Genomic DNA, 16,685 nt, shown 5'->3' with positions numbered 1-16,685 from the left:
CCTCCCCAACAACGCCTTTGTGAGCATGCTCGCTGTTGGCGCTGTCATGGCAGAATTGTGCAAGCATCGGCCATGCAGGTGTCGTGTGTATAGCAGTGCTGATCCTTAAATATCTTTGTTGTGCTTTTTGCATCGTCTTAGTGTGTGTGCGCTTGTTTCCATTTTTTACTTAATTTATTGCTTGCTGCAACACCTAGTTCCTCCTAGTTTGATAGAGTTGTTTGTTTTGTTCACGGTGGATGCATGCTATGTAAAATCTCAAATGGTATTTTTATAGTTACATGTCTATTTTGACAAAATGCTGATTGCTAACATTTACTCTGCATACCAATTACTTTCTACCATTCCTGATTATTCTCTACTGCTCTCTACATTTTTATATGAGAAAACACCACCCACTCTGTACTCTACCAATCAGTTTTCTGGTTTGCTTGGAAGAAAAGAACCATTACTTGAAAACCAGCTATGAGATAGACTAGATCATTTAAGCTTGGTTGATAGATGAAATTCGGTTCATGTGCTGGGACAAGTGTACATTTTTTTCAGTGAAGAGTGTGTTTGCGCTGTCGGTGGCGACCTCCTCTGCCGCGTGCCGGCGGTGGCCGACTTGCACTGCGACCCTGGTCATTGAGCTGAACCTGATCCTGGTCCATGGTTAGTTAGGATGTTGGTGCTGTTTAGGCTCTATTAGCTCGATTTGATGTTGTTTTAGGCTTGAGAAAAGTTGTTCTCTTGTTGAAATGAGAGAGATAAGCTAGGTGCTGTAGCTGTTGGCAATCGTGTATATGCAATGGTAGGTAACCAGAGAATGTGTTGCATTTGTATGTCCTCATGTTTAAAATTTGTGTCTGGAAGTTATTACTGGATCTACTATCCCAATAATTTTTATTTCCTAAATCTCATGGTAAATCTGGAAGTTGCATTGCATATATGTGTATTACGCCATACTAGTAAACTTCTAAAAGCAAGTGGAGCTCAACCTTTATAATGCACTCTGCATTCTGCAGATTATGCCATACTTATTTGCATGTCATCCTATATGAACAGGCACTGTGGTTGTGATTGTTATGATGTGAACGATGTTCCTCATGGTCCCAGTAATGTTGTTAGTATGGAAGAGACACTGGATCCTTGTTGTCACATTCCTTGAGCTCTCGTTGATGGAGGATAAATGGAAATAAGTCATCATCTAGTGGAGACAGACTAAGTTACAACCTCTTTGCTCTTCCTGTTCATAATAATAAGGAATCCTTACTCTAGTGTCACATTTACTTGTAGCTTTTAAATTTTTGATACACAATATATATGATGCTTCCATGCTTGTCAAGTTTTTTGCAATATTGTTTTTTTCTATATTGCACCCAGAACTGAATGTTTGATTGTATCAGGCAGGTAACATTGTGAGTAGGCCTTTTGGCCTGTTTACTTTTTGATTGGATCAGGCGTTCATGTAAACATGGTAGCTCCAACTCTTGTTTCAAGAGTGAGTAGTTCGCCGAAACTGCATTTTAGTAAATAGGGGTTACTTCTCAAATCTGAGAAATTTAAAACCAATCCTCATTGCTGACTGGCAGTGTATATACAGTAATGGTATATGAAGATGAACTTGGCAAAAACTCAGCTTTTACCTTTGAAATATATGTACAGAATTTCCAGATCTAATCTGAAATGTCAATTAGGAAATGCTGGGCATTATCTTTGACCTTTCAAACAAAAAACCTACTGTATGGACAAACACAAATCATACTACTGTCCTTTGTTTAGAAATGCTGAGCATTATTTTGTTAGTGGGTTTATATGGCCTCAACTTCTGCTGCTATAGTACTTGAGTTTTGTGATGTGTGTTTGTTAGTCATTTGACTTTCATTCGGCACACTTCTCTCTGGTGACCGCTTTCTCTCTGAATCTTTAACCCTAAATTTTCTCTGAATTTCTTCTGTATCTTGTACACTGCAGGATAACAAGTACAGACAAACTGCAGGGTACCAAGTAGAGACAAACCGCAGGGTACAAGTACAGACACTGTGGTATGTGGCCTTCTATGAAGATCTGATTCAATTTAGATTTCCCCCCTAGGTCTTGGAGACATGATTTCTGTTACTATATTAATATGTCAACATGTTCTATTTAGAGTTTTCTCCCTAGGCATTTCTTTTTCTATCCTTGTTGTCTCCTGCAGACCGGTGAATATGTATTCCAGAAATAAGTTTAATCTGAATCTATGAAGAAAATTACATTGTTACATTGTGGCAGTCCTACAGTAAGAATACAGAGGTTTAAACCTATTTATTTGTGTACTATGCACATGTATTAGTCAGTCAATTTATTGTTGTTTTATACTAGATACTTTGTTATTCTCATCTGTAGGCATTTCTCCTACTATATACTCATATCTACAAATGTCTAATGTTGTTGTGAATATGGTAGGTATGTTGCTGTCCATCAGAATCCGCCATGCCATATAGTTGCCATCAGGAGGGTTGACGACAAGAACACGAGTGACAACCTTTGTAGTTATATGTTTTGCTGATGTAAATTGGATTGTACCGGTTCCTAATCCTATGGATGGTTGCATATTGAGTGATTTTGTCAATATATGGTGTATATTATCATTTCATGGAGGATATTATAAACTGCTAGGTTCTACATACCTATAGATGGTTGCATATTGAGTGATTTGTGTAACATATGGTACTTTGGAAATATTGTCCTTGTCCAAAATTGGCATTATGATTTACGGAACACATTATGCTAAAGGCGTATTTGATCAAAATTGGGCTGAATGTAATGGATGGGACCAAATTTAAATTGATCCTAAATCCATGAAGGTTTCTCAGAGGAAAAATAGTGTCCACGTAGGTAGCCATGTGGCATTGGTCCATGACGGACTGTTCTGTCACGGCCTAGTTTGGGCTTGGGCGGCCTGAGGCAATTCCATGACATCCAAGGACCGTCATGGAAGCTACAATGTCAAATTCTGACGCGATGTACATGACGGATCTCAAGTCCGTCAAGGATGGACACGCATGACAGTTTTTGGCTGATCTATGATGGCTAAGGACTGTCATGTATTAACAGATTTCTTGTAGTGCTTAGAAGACACTGCGGCAGGCCCTTCCACGACAAACGACCCCAACAACGCTGGTGCTCCTTCATCAACTTGATATTCTTCAGGGGCGTTAGTCCTCATATTCGATCCTTTTGGTCATTTGATGACAACGGGGGAGAATTTTGAGTTAGTCTTCAAGCGGATATTTCTATATGGGCGTTTTTTTGTGAAGTTACAACTCTCGTTCTTCTGAGACTTTATTGGATCGAGTTGTAAACTTAAACCCGATGGTGCTCTGATACTTTTGATATGTTTTTCTGCATGCTTATTCCTCATATATGCTAATGCACGCATGCTGAATTACATCAGTCACCATATTTCATCATGCATTTCAAATTCTTCATTGTGATATGTCAAATGCGTGTATGAATTACAAGATATAGGGGGAGATCTCCATGATTCTACTCTTCAAGTGTGCAATGCTTCAAAAGCAAATACCTCACCATGCACATATTCAGGGGGAGTTCTTCTATATCTTGCAATCAAATTCCTCAATATCAGTATTTACACTTCATATGTTTATCCTCATTGAAAACTTAACCTATATTGTCATCAATCACCAGAAAGGGGGAGATTGTAAGTGCATCTAGTGCCCCTTAGTGATTTTGGTGTATTGCAGACTTATAGGTTAAGGGACTAATGCGTTTGTGAGTGTACACAGGTCTATAAGTCTATGAGGAGTTTGATATTTACAGAGAAAGTCGACCCCTAAAAATGAAGGTCTTCGACTGAAGACTTTGGATTTCTGGAGACTTTCTGAAGAATTTGAAAGTGAAGAAATTGGTGTGACCTTGAAGACTCGGTATTCATTCGAGGAACATGAAGCGTGAAGACTTTTGTTTTCGTATTTTCATTTTCTCTTTCTTGAGTCATAGGAAACACTGTACTGTTAAAGGGGGTCGACGAAATACTAAGGAAAAATTTCCATGTGATGCTCAACTCAAATCCTACACCTACCAATCCCTTCGAGTGAAGCCATTGGAAATCTCATACAATTCAGTCATATTCTTCAGTGACAGAGACGAAGTTCTTCTGGTCTCTGAGGAATTTGTTCTGACTGAGGAGTTAGGAATTCGCCAGCGCGGATTGTCTACACAGTGAGGAACATGATAGGCCTGAGGATTTCGCCACTCAAAATTCCGACCGTTGCTGTGCTATGCGCCAGCTGTCCCAAAATATCTATCCACCTAACGGTCTTATCATTGAAGGGCATTTATGTCTTATCATGTCGGGCTGCTCCCTAGGCTATAAATAGCCGCCCCCTACAACCACTAGCTGGTTGGCTGCTCTGAGAGAAACGAACACTTGTCATTTGAGAGCAACCCATCCTCCGAGGACTTTGAGCGAAAATCATCAAGTGAGGAAAAACCAGACCCAAACACCTACAAACCCCAAGTGATTGAGCATCACTGAAGAGAATGATCCTGCGTGGATCCGACGCTTGTAACCTTTGAAGATTGTGCTTCTTCCAGACGGTTAGGCGTCATGGTCTAGAGCATCCAAGAGGAATTGTGCATCGCCGAGTGACCAAGTTTGTGAAGGTTCGGAAGTCACCTGAAGACTTACCACGAGTGATTCGGCGAGGTCTGTGTGACCTTAGCTTAAGGGGAATACGGTGAGGACTGAGTGTCCTGAGCTGCGTGTTCAGGACTGGGTGTCCGGGACTGTGTGTCCTCAGGTTTAAATACCTAGCCGTCCTAACCAGACGTACAACTGAGACAGCAGTTGGAACTGGTCTACCAAATCATTGTCTTCACCAAGCTTACTGATTCTATTTCCTCAACTCTTTCATTTCCTCATAACGGTGTTGTGTGCTTGTTCATATCTGTGCTGGAATACTTTGACTGAAGATTTTCTCAATTTCCTCAGTTCAATTTCTTCAGTCTGTTTGTTATCATCATGTGTTATCCTGTGCTTACGCTTTCTGTACTCTGTGCCTGTCTTCATTTCATCATGAAGACTATGCTTGTGTTCTATTATGTTTACTTTTGAGTACTTATTCCGCTGCTAGTAGTTCTTCGCTAAGGAATTTCCTCACCTGCAAATTCCTTAGTGAAGAATTCATAAAAATCACCTATTCACCCCCTCTAGTCGATATAATGCACTTTCAGCATATATATACATATACATACAACATCCATATATACATACATCAAGGAATTACAAAAAAGTGTATCAACAAAAACCAGAGAGCAGGTCATGGCGGTGGCGGCGCGCGGCAAAGCAGAGCAGGCTGGGGCGGTGGCGACGGCGCACGGCAAGCAGAGCAGGCAGGGGCGGTGGTGCGGGAGAAGGGAGGGGGCTCACTAGGCGGTGAGGACGAGGCGCGGCAGAGGGCGGGGACGACAAGGTCGGGGCAGAGGGCGTTCACATCGGGGCAGGGGTGGCGCGGGGCGGCGACGGCGTCGGGACGGTGCGGGGCGGCGTCGGAGGGGCATGGGACGACGTGCGCCGACGACAGCGACGGCGAGGCCGAGGGCAGTCTGGCGGCGGCATTAGGCGGGATCGAAGAACTGAATGAAAATTTTCACAAGTGCTGTTTATATAGACAGAGCATTGGTCCTAGTTGGTGGCACCAACCGGGACCAATGCCCCCTTTAGTCCTGGTTGGTGCCACCAACCGGGACCAAAGGAGGGCATTGGTCACGGTTTGTGGCACTAACCGGTACCAAAGGTGGGCATTGGTCCCGGTTCGTGCCACCAACCGGGACCAATGGACTTGCACAGCGGCGTGGTGGTGGGAGTTTAGTCCCACCTCGCTAGTTGAGTGAAAAGAGACCTTTGGTCGCAGTTGGTGGCACCAACCGGTTCCAAAGGAGGGCATTGGTCACGGTTTGTGGCACTAACCGGTACCAAAGGTGGGCATTGGTCCTGGTTCATGCCACCAACCGGGACCAATGGACTTGCACAGCGGCGTGGTGGTGGGAGTTTAGTCCCACCTTGCTAGTTGAGAGCGCCAAACACCTGTTTATAAGCTCCGCTACCTCCTCTCTCTCGAACTCCTCTGAACTGCAGGCCTATGGGCCTAATCTGACATTGCTTTGCCTGTGGGCCTACTGGGCCTTCTGTGGGCCTGAATCCTGGCCCAAATAGCTGGGTTTCTGGTCGTATTCACGCCGTGGTGGCCTAGTAGGTGGCATTTTTTCTAGTTTTTTTGTTTTCTTTGTTGCTTTATTTTTTATTTTGTTTATATTTACAAAAAATACTTACTGTTGCTATTTTTATTTATTTTATTAAGGTTTATTTATTTTATTATAGTTTATTTTATTTTATTTTACTTTATCTTATTTTCTTTCTACTTATTTATTTCATAAAAGTTAATTTTATTTTATTTTATTTTGTTTCTACTTATTTATTTTATTTTGTTTCTACTTATTTATTTCATAAAAGTTTATTTTATTACATTTTATTTTGTTTATAATTATTTATTTTATTTTATTTTTTGCCTATTGTATTTATTTTATTAAAATTCTTTTTGCTTTTAATGTTTTGAACAGAAAATACTTTGATAATTTTAGTTGCATAAATTCTATATAATTTTAGTTTCAATAATACTAGAGGATTATAAAATGCAACATTTAAAGCATTTCAATATGCATTTCAACAAAACATTTAAAGCATTTCAACAAAACGGACAATCTGTTTCGAGATATCATGGTTTCCTATGGAAACTCGTCTGTTACAATAGGCATTTCAAATGAACTACGAAAAGGTTGAAAGTTAGCATGGTATCATCATAATAGTTGTGGAGAGAAAGCCTTCACTTTTTCTTCGCTTGTGTCCTTTGTTTATTGCGCCGTAACCATGGATAATCTTCATCGTTTATCAGGATGCTTGGGTCAGCCTTGACTTTGAAGGGAGGAATTTCATGAAACTTTTCATGATCTTCATACATGTCTATCTTGCCCTCCACTCCCACGACGTCCCTTTTTCCTGAAAGAACTATGTGGCGCTTTAGCTCATCGTATGATGTATTCGCTTCCTTATTTTTTCGTTTTCTCAGTTTGGTAGACATGTCCTTCACGTAGATAACCTGTGCCACATCATTGGCTAGGACGAACGGTTCATCAGTGTACCCAAGATTGTTCAGATCCACTGTTGTCATTCCGTACTATGGGTCTACCTGTACCCCGCCTCCTAACAGATTGACCCATTTGCACTTAAACAAAGGGACCTTAAAATCATGTCTGTAGTCAAGTTTCCATATGTCCACTATGTAATCATAATATGTGTCATTTCCCCTCTTGGTTGCTGCATCAAAGCGGACACCGCTGTTTTGGTTGGTGCTCTTTTGATCTTGGGCGATCGTGTAAAATGTATTCTCATTTATCTCGTATCCTTTGTAAGTCAATACAGTCGAAGATGGTTCCCTGGACAATGAGTACAACTCATCAAAAACAGTGTTGTCACCTCTAAGACGTGTTTCCAACCAACTGCTGAAAGTCATGATGTGTTCACATGTAACCCACTTGTCACACTGCTCCGGGTGTTTGGAGCGCAGACTGTTCTTCTGTTCATCGACATACGGGGTCACCAAGGTAGAGTTCTGTAGGACTGTGTAGTGTGCTTGAGACCAAGAATGCCCGTCCCTGCATATTATTAAGTCCCCTCCAAGCATGCCTTTTCCAGTCAGTCTCCCCTCATACCGCGATTTACGGAGACCTATCTTCTTAAGGCTAGGAATGAAGTCAACCCAAAACCCAATGACATCCTCTGTTTGATGTCCCATGGAGATGCTTCCTTCTGGCCTAGAGCGGTTACGGACATATTTCTTTAGGACTCCCATGAACCTCTGAAAGGGGAACATATTGTGTAAAAATACGGGGGCCATAATGACAATCTTGTCGACTAGATGAACTAGGACATGTGTCATGATATTGAAGAAGGATGGTGGGAACACCAGCTCGAAACTGAAAAGACATTGCGCCACATCACTCCTTAGCCTTGGTATGATTTCGGGATCAATCACCTTTTGAGAGATTGCATTGAGGAATGCACATAGCATCACAATGGCTAATTGGACTTTTTCCGGTAGAAGCCCCCTCAATGCAATCGGAAGCAGTTGCGTCATAATCACGTGGCAGTCATGAGACTTTAGGTTCTGGAACTTTTTCTCTGGCATATTTATTATTCCCTTTATATTCGACGAGAAGCCAGTCGAGACCTTCATACTGAGTAGGAATTCAAAGAAGATTTCCTTCTCTTCTTTGGTTAGACAATAGCTGGCAGGACCTTCATACTGCTTTGGAGGCATGCCGTCTTTTTCGTGCAAACGTTGCAGGTCCTCCCGTGCCTCCGGTGTATCTTTTGTCTTCCCATGCATGCCCAAGAAGCCTAGCAGGTTCACACAAAGGTTCTTCGTCATGTGCATCACGTCGATTGAAGAGCGGACCTCTAGGTCTTTCCAGTAGAGTAGGTCCCAAAATATAGGTTTCTTCTTCCACATGGGTGCGCGTCCCTCAGCGTCATTCGGAACAGCTAGTCCGTCAGGACCCTTTCCAAAGATTACGTGTAAATCATTGACCATAGCAAGTACATGATCACCGGTACGCATGGCGGGCTTCTTCCGGTGATCCGCCTCGCCTTTGAAATGCTTGCCTTTCTTTCGACATTGATGGTTGGTCGGAAGAATTCGACGATGGCCCAGGTACACATTCTTCCTGCATTTCTCCAGGTATATACTTTTGGTGTCAGCTAAACAGTGCGTGCATGCATGGTAGCCCTTGTTTGTCTGTCCTGAAAGGTTACTGAGAGTGGGCCAATCGTTGATGGTTACAAACAGCAACACGTGCAGGTTAAATTCCTCCTGTTTGTGCTCATCCCACACACGTACACCGTTTGCATTCCACATCTGTACAGGTTCTTCATCTAATTGCCTTAGGTACACATCAATGTCGTTGCCGGGTTGCCTAGGGCCTTGTATGAGAACTAGCATCATAATGAACTTGCGCTTCATGCACATCCAAGGAGGAAGATTATACATACATAGAGTCACGGGCCAGGTGTTGTGATTGCTGCTCTGCTCCCCGAAAGGATTAATGCCATCCGTGCTTAAACCAAACCATACGTTCCTTGGGTCACCTGCAAACTCAGCCCAGTACTTTCTCTCGATTTTTCTCCACTGCGACCCGTCAGCGGGTGCTCTCAACTTCCCGTCTTTCTTACGGTCCTCTCTGTGCCATCGCATCAACTTAGCATGCTCTTCATTTCTGAACAGGCGTTTCAACCGTGGTATTATAGGAGCATAACACATCACTGATAACCCACAAATATAGGGGATCAATTGTAGCCTCTTTCAATAAGTAAGAGTGTCGAACCCAATGAGGAGCTAAAGGTATAACAAATATTCCCTCAAGTTCTATCGACCACCGATACAACTCTACGCACGCTTAACGTTTGCTTTACCTAGAACAAGTATGAAACAAGAAGTACTTTGTAGGTGTTCTTGGATAGGTTTGAAAGAATATAAAGAGCACGTAAATAAAAACTAAGGGCTGTTTAGGTAAAGAAGCAATAAAGTTAATATAGCGAGTGTGTAAAAGTGGTGGTAGGAGTTGCGAAATTGTCCCCAAGCAATTGACTACGTTACTAGACCGATAGCAAGTTTTATGTGGGAGAGGCCACTGCTAGCATGCCATCCCTGACTTGGAATTCTATGCACTTATGATTGGAACTATTAGCAAGCGTCCTCAACTACTAACGTTCATTAAGGTAAAAACCAATCATAGCATTAAGATATATTGGTCATGTCGGTGTCAAAACTGGCGGATCTCGGTTAGGGGGTCCCGAACTGTGCGTCTAAGGCGGATGGTAACAGGAGGCGGGGGACAAGATGTTTACCCAGGTTCGGGCCCTCTTGATGGAGGTAATACCCTACTTCCTGCTTGATTGTTCTTGATGATATGAGTATTACAAGAGTTGATCTACCACGAGATCGTAGAGGCTAACCCTAGAAGCTAGCCTATGGTATGATTGTATATTGTCCTACGGGCTAAACTCTCCAGTTTATATAGACACCGGAGGGGGCTAGGGTTACACAAGGTCGGTTACAAGGGAGGAGATCTACATATCCGTATTGCCTAGCTTGCCTTCCACGCCAAGGAGAGTCCCATCCGGACACAGAACAAAGTTTTCAATCTTGTATCTTCATAGTCCAACAGTCCGGCCAAAGGATATAGTCCGGCTGTCCGGGGACCCCCTAATCCAGGACTCCCTCAGTAGCCCCTGAACCAGGCTTCAATGATGACGAGTCCGGCGCGCAGTATTTTCTTCGGCATTGCAAGGCGGGTTCTTCCTCCGAATACTCCATAGAAGGTCTTGAGCACAAGGATAGTGTCCGGTTCTGCAAAATAAGTTCCATATGCCATCGTAGAGAGAATACTATTTTCACAAATCTAATGTGCTGACACGTTTAGCAATGTCACATCATGTCATGACTCGGTCATTATTTGAACTGTTTTCCTCAACCAGTACCGCACATATCGCGAGGCGGTTTTCTTGACACGTCTAGTCGAAGAAGAGATCGTGTCCCCTTATCACGGGATTCTCATCAATATGGGTATGGGTAACCCAACCGCGCCATCGATTACGGCGCTCGGGGAGTAAGCGAGTTTAACAGGTAAGTGGGGAGGCGCATGGCCTCCTCCGCCCTTATAAAGGGACAAAGATTCACCCTTTTTAACCACGCCCTCCTTCTCCTTGCTTATCCATTCTCACGCACTCGAGCTCCAGCGCCCAAGTTCGCGTCTTTCTCCTCAAACCACTCCAGTCATGTCCGGAGCGGGAGGCAAGTGGATAGTCTCCTCTGTCACGGCGGAGGACATCACAAAGCTACGGGCAACCGGATATCTAGCCGCGGACATCACGCACCGGCTGCCAGCTGCGGGGCACATCATCCCTACGCCCGAACCCCATGAGAGGGTAGTTTTCCTTACCCACTTTGTCCGCGGACTGGGATTTCCTCTCCACCCGTTTTTCTGCGGGCTCATGTTCTAATACGGGCTGGATTTTCATGATCTGGCCCCCAATTTCATCCTCAACATCTCGGCGTTTATCGTCGTGTGCGAGGCCTTCCTCCGCATCAGGCCCCACATTGGCCTGTGGCTAAAAACCTTCAATGTCAAACCGAAGGTGGTGGTCGGCCAGCAAGCAAAGTGCGGAGGCACCATGCTGGGCAAAATGCCCAACGTCACCTGGCTAGAAGGCTCCTATGTGGAGACCATAAAGGGGTGGCAATCGGGGTGGTTCTACATCACCTAGCCGCGCGACACCAACTGGGTGGCGGCCCCCAAATTTCGATCCGGAATCCCCACGCGGCTCACTTCTTGGAAAGAGAAGGGTCTCTCCTGGGTTTTTCAATAGAGCTGACCGGACTCCAGACCTGCATCAGGAACATGATGAGCAATAAAATCAAGCTCGTCAACGTGGTCCAGGTCATGCTCTTCCGCCGGATTCTCCCGTGCCAACGACGGGCATTCAATTTGTGGGAGTTCGACCCGGCCCAGCACCAAACGCTGCGAGAACTCTTTGACACGATGCACGAGGATGTCTGGAAGGTGCTGTTCAAAGGAGCCGAGGTGCCTCCTTCCCTCTTCAAGGACCGCGGACTCAGCGCAAAGCGCCGCGCTAATCCTGTAATTTTTCGTACCTTGCAGGGTATTTATTTGCCCTGGTTAAATGATGTGTGGGATCTAAGCTCTCTTGCCATTAACAGGACTGGATAAAGACAGCAGAGCAGCTTGATTGCCCAGCCCCTCTGCCTGAAGACCCCGCAGATGCTCTCCTGACGGAGGTGTTGACTCCGGCACCTTACGAGGTGCCGGCAAAGAAGACCAAGAAGAAGGCCACGGGGACCCGAAAGGGTCTCCGGCGCAAGGTTATATTGGACTCATCCGACGATGACTCCAACACGCCCTCCTCCCATAAAAACGAGGAGGGGAGGAAAGTTCTCTCCCCCAGACGAGGGAGACAAGAAAAGGAAGGCCGACCCAACCGGGGAGGCCGAAGGGTCCAAGAAGGGAAGGACCCGTGCTCCGGACTGTTCCACGACGGCCGCCGACAGCGGCGACGAGTGGCTACCCAAGGTCAAGCCCCTAGCGAAGTCGTAAGTGTCCGGACACCATAGTGCTTCATGGTATGTTTTATTGCACTGCTTCTCCTCATGTCGAACATGATTATACAGTCCGTCCCAAGCTCATCTCGACGTATCCTCATCGAGCGGCTCATTGGACTCGTCGGATATGAACAGTGGTTCTCTTCCGACCGCTTCCACCCCTCGCCCTACGGACAACGCTGAGGTGTTGTCTCAAAAGGCACCGAGCCAAGGGGAGGTGGTCCTGGAGGCGTCTCGAGGCGACCTCCCGAACCCTGGGTACCAAGCGAGCGAGGCTCCTACGGGCTCCAAGTTCGGCCCCCAGCCGGAACCTTCAATGGTTCCGAACTCCGGCAGGCGGCCCCCGTTAAGGGGGGCCAACCACCCGTGCCGGTGTCCTCTGTCCATCCAGAGGCACCGAAAAACTTGCTAGAAGCGCTTCGTAGCGCTTCCATCGATGAAGAGCACCGCACTATCATGAGTGCGGTGATCGAGAAGGTTTAGTCCGGCAAAAACGGGCTGACCGAAGCTTGCGCCAGCCTCCTAACATGCTTTGAGGTAAGCAATCAAAATATATATAAGAAAATATTACCGCATAGATAGTAGCCCCTGATGCTCTGTTTGGTGTTCGAGAAGAAAGGCCGAATAGAGGATCAAATGATGAGTCAGGAGTCTAATAAGAATATGTCTATGTGTAAGTGCAGGCTTCCCTGCTGGCCGCTGCCGCACGTACTGCGGAGGTCTCTGCACTGAAGCAGTACCTGGAGCGGTCCGAGGACGAGCTTGGCCTTACCAAGAGGCAGCTCGAGGAGAGCAAAGGTAAGCAATACCTTGTCTGCGCTTTGGAAAAGAAGTCCGGCTGTAAAATAGTAGGATCACCATGAATTTGCTAGGGGCCACTACCGAGGTGGCGACCCTGAAGAAGGCGTTGTCCGAGGCCGAAGACAAAGCGGCCAAGGAACGCATCGAGCGGGAGAAGCAAGAAGCCCGAGTGGGCGAGGTGCAGCAAGAGCTCGAGGCTCTTGCCAAAAAACACGAGTCCTTGGAGCTCGACTCTAAGACGTGAGAGTCTGAGCTCGCACATGCGCTTGAAAGCGCCCGGAGCGCCAAGGCTGAAGCCCACAACGCCCTTCAGGAAATTGATGCGGTGAAGAAGATAGCAGCGGGTAAAGCATTCATTATGCAAAGCAAGCATGTGAAGGAAACTTTCCTTTTTCTTACCCGAGTTTGGAGCTCTCCAGGAGCGTTCGCAGATCTTCCCCGCAGTGTACTAGATGCCGCGGAGTTTTACCGAGCTGAGGAGGGGAGCTCGACGGAGAAGTTGTTCTGGTCTCAGTATACTGGGACCGAACACCCGATGCCCTTGAGAGACCAGCTAAAGCAATTGGTCGAGCTTCACAAGGCGGACGAACAGGCCATGAGGGGCCTTATAGTCCGGATGTGGCCTGGCGAGCCCCAGTCCGGCAGCTACTTCGGTCTGGTGAGGCGGCTTGTGGAGGCCTGCCCACAGCTTGAAGTCATAAAGCGGTCAGCCTGGATCGAGGGCGCGCGCAGGGCTTTTGCCTGGGCAAAGGTGCACTGGGCGAAGCAGGACGCCATGAAGCTGGTGAAGGAGGGGCCGCCGGAGGGCAAGGAGCATCGCCACCCCGAGATGTACTATGAGAGTGTCCTGAAGGGTTACCGCTTTGTGGCGGTTGAATGTGCCAGGGATGTAATTTTTAAATGATCACACTCATGTGGTCCTGTAATGTGAAACAAGTTCATCTGCGCTATGCAACGCTTTTTGTGTTTTAAAATATTACCTTCTGTGTGGCCGTTTATAATATCTGAGAGTTGGCCAGTCGTCGGCTTCTGCCCCCATGTAACTAGTACTGGGTGTTCGGGATAAACCTGAGCACTCTTTACCCCAATTTTGGGTCCTTCAAGGGAGGTGTTCAGCGCAACGAACCAGGCAATCGGACTATAAGGCTTTATCACTCTCACTTAGCCATAGAAGTCTACAATTTTAAACTTTGGCAAAGCCCCTAGTGTTCGGAAGGCCGAATTTGGGGCGCTATACTCGCCTAAGCCGGACAAGGCCGGCTCGTTGCTCGAAGCGGAAAAAGTCTTTAAGGAGTTGAGACCTCTCGAACAGCGACCAGTCTCTCGCCTTATCATGACAGTCAGTTTTTGGCTTTCTCTACTGAGGCGCTCGTCCGGAAGAATCGGGACGTAATCGCAGTAGTTCTCCCACTGCTACCTTAGCCGATATGGCGGAACGTAAGGTACCAAAGCATGGGAGCCGGGCAAACCCAATATTTGACCAAAGACAAGATTCGGAGCTGATGCATATAATGTTATAAGTTCGGGGTGCCGCACTGTCGAAAGTGTTCAACTCCTTGCGCCGTATTATGGGGTAAACAAAAGACCCTGGCGTACTGACCGTACCCGAACGTACGGGTGCGGATTGTCGTGAATGGACATATAAGAGAGAAAAAGATAAAAATGCAATAATAGTCTAATGATATGCATTGTTATTTAAAGAATACGTCGAAGCGTACTGGTACAAGTAGTGAAATAAGCAGAAAGTAGGACAATTCAAAATGTCCTATCCAGGGCAAGCTGCGCGTGGATAGAAAAAAGAGGGTGTATCAATTATTAGAGACCACCTGGGGGTTCCCGTGTTTATCTTAGCTTCTTGCCGCCTTGGTTGTTGCTTCCCGTAATGTGTCCGGCAATCGTACTGCCGGAAAGGTCTTCCAGGGGGTTAGGTCCTGAAAGAGAAAAGAAGTAATAAAGGTATACAACCCCTAGTGCGGTTAAGCCGCATTGTGGGACGTTCCCTGATCGTGCCCCCATCTATATCCATGGTATTTTCAGTGCATAGTTATGTACGCGCGGCACGGATTTCGTCGCTTGACTAGGATTGGGACGGGGGCCGAATTGCTAGGCGAGCTCTGAACATGCCAGGCGATCCTGTTGCAGCTTATTCCAGACTCGCTTGAAGGTGTCCGGGGGCTGTGACACCGAATTAGTGGTTTGCCTTAAAAGGCTGCTTTGTGCTTCTGCTGCAAGGGCCGCAGTGTGCTCTTCCGTGCGGAGCGAGCGTTATGTGTCTCCATTTACTGTTATGACTCCCCTAGGTCCTAGCATCTTGAGCTTTAGGTATGCGTAATGCGGCACTGCATTAAATATTGCAAATGTTGTTCGTCCGAGCAGTGCGTGGTAGCCACTGCGAAACGGGACGATATCGAAGATTAACTCCTCGCTTCGGAAGTTTTCCGGTGATCTGAAGGCCACTTCCAGTGTGATTGAGCCAGTGCAATGGGCCTGTACACCTGGGATGACGCCTTTAAAGGTGGTTTTGGTGGGTTTGATCCTCGAGGGATCAATACCCATTTTTCGCACTGTGTCCTGATAGAGCAGGTTCAGGCTGCTGCCGCCGTCCATAAGGACTCGAGTGAGGTGAAATCTGTCGATGATGGGGTCTAGGACCAATGCGGCGGATCCTCCATGATGGATGCTAGTGGGATGGTCCCTGCGATCAAAGGTGATCGGGCAAGCAGACCATGGGTTGAACTTTGGGGCGACGGGCTCCATCACATAGACGTCCCTTAGTGCACGCTTCCGCTCCCTCTTGGGACTGTGGGTTGCGTATATCATGTTCACCGTCTTCACTTGTGGGGGAACCCCTTTTGTCCTCCTGTGTTCGGCGGCCGGGGCCCCTCCTCGTCATCGGTATGCAACCCCTTGTCCTTGTTTTCGGTATTTAACTTGTCGGCCTGCTTGAACACCCAACATTCTCTGTTGGTGTGATTGGCTGGTTTGTCAGGGGTGCCGTGGATTTGACACGAGCGATCTAGTATGCGATCCAAACTGGACGGAGCTGGAGTACTTCTTTTAAATGGCTTTTTCTGCTGACCGGATCTAGAGCCTCTGAATCCGGCATTGACTGCCATATCTTTGGTGTTATCACCGTTATTGCGACGCTTTGGTCTGTTACGACGTTGCCTACCATTGGCATCTTTGGTATCCGAAGTGCCCGGATTCCTCGATGTGTTGTTGCTGCGAGCTAGCCAGCTATCCTCGCCCGCGCAAAAGCGGGTCATGAGTGTTGTGAGGGCTTCCACAGATTTCGGCTTCTCCTGGCCCAGGTGACGAGCCAGCCATTCGTCACGGATGTTATGCTTGAATGCCGCTAGGGCCTCTGCGTCCGGACAGTCGACAATTTGGTTTTTCTTAGTCAGGAACCATGTCCAGAATTGTCCGGCCGATGCACCTGGCTGCTGGGTTATATGGCTCAAGTCATCAGCATCAGGTGGCCACACATAAGTGCCCTGGAAGTTATCCAGGAATGCGTCTTCCAGATCCTCCCAACTGCCTACGGAGTCTGCTGGCAATCTGTTCAGCCAATGCCGAGCTGGTCCTTTAAGTTTTAGTGGGAGGTACTTGATGGCATGTAGATCATCATCGCGAGCCATGTGGATGTGAAGGAGAAAATCCTAA

At 46.6% G+C, this 16,685-nt stretch overlaps 1 long non-coding RNA gene across 1 annotated transcript; it reads left to right on the top strand.

The window, feature by feature from the left end:
- Positions 1-1,222: 1,222 nt before the first annotated feature.
- LOC125533853 lies at positions 1,223-2,687 on the top strand. The gene is made up of 2 exons (XR_007294376.1): positions 1,223-2,027; positions 2,428-2,687. It is a non-coding gene; the product is annotated as an uncharacterized LOC125533853 (long non-coding RNA).
- The last annotated feature ends 13,998 nt before the right edge of the window (positions 2,688-16,685 follow it).

This window comes from Triticum urartu, chromosome 2 (genome assembly GCF_003073215.2).
Source record: "Triticum urartu cultivar G1812 chromosome 2, Tu2.1, whole genome shotgun sequence".
NCBI lineage: Eukaryota > Viridiplantae > Streptophyta > Magnoliopsida > Poales > Poaceae > Triticum > Triticum urartu.
The sequence above is the reverse complement of the archived record's forward strand: the minus strand, read 5'-3'. Positions and strand labels throughout refer to the sequence as shown.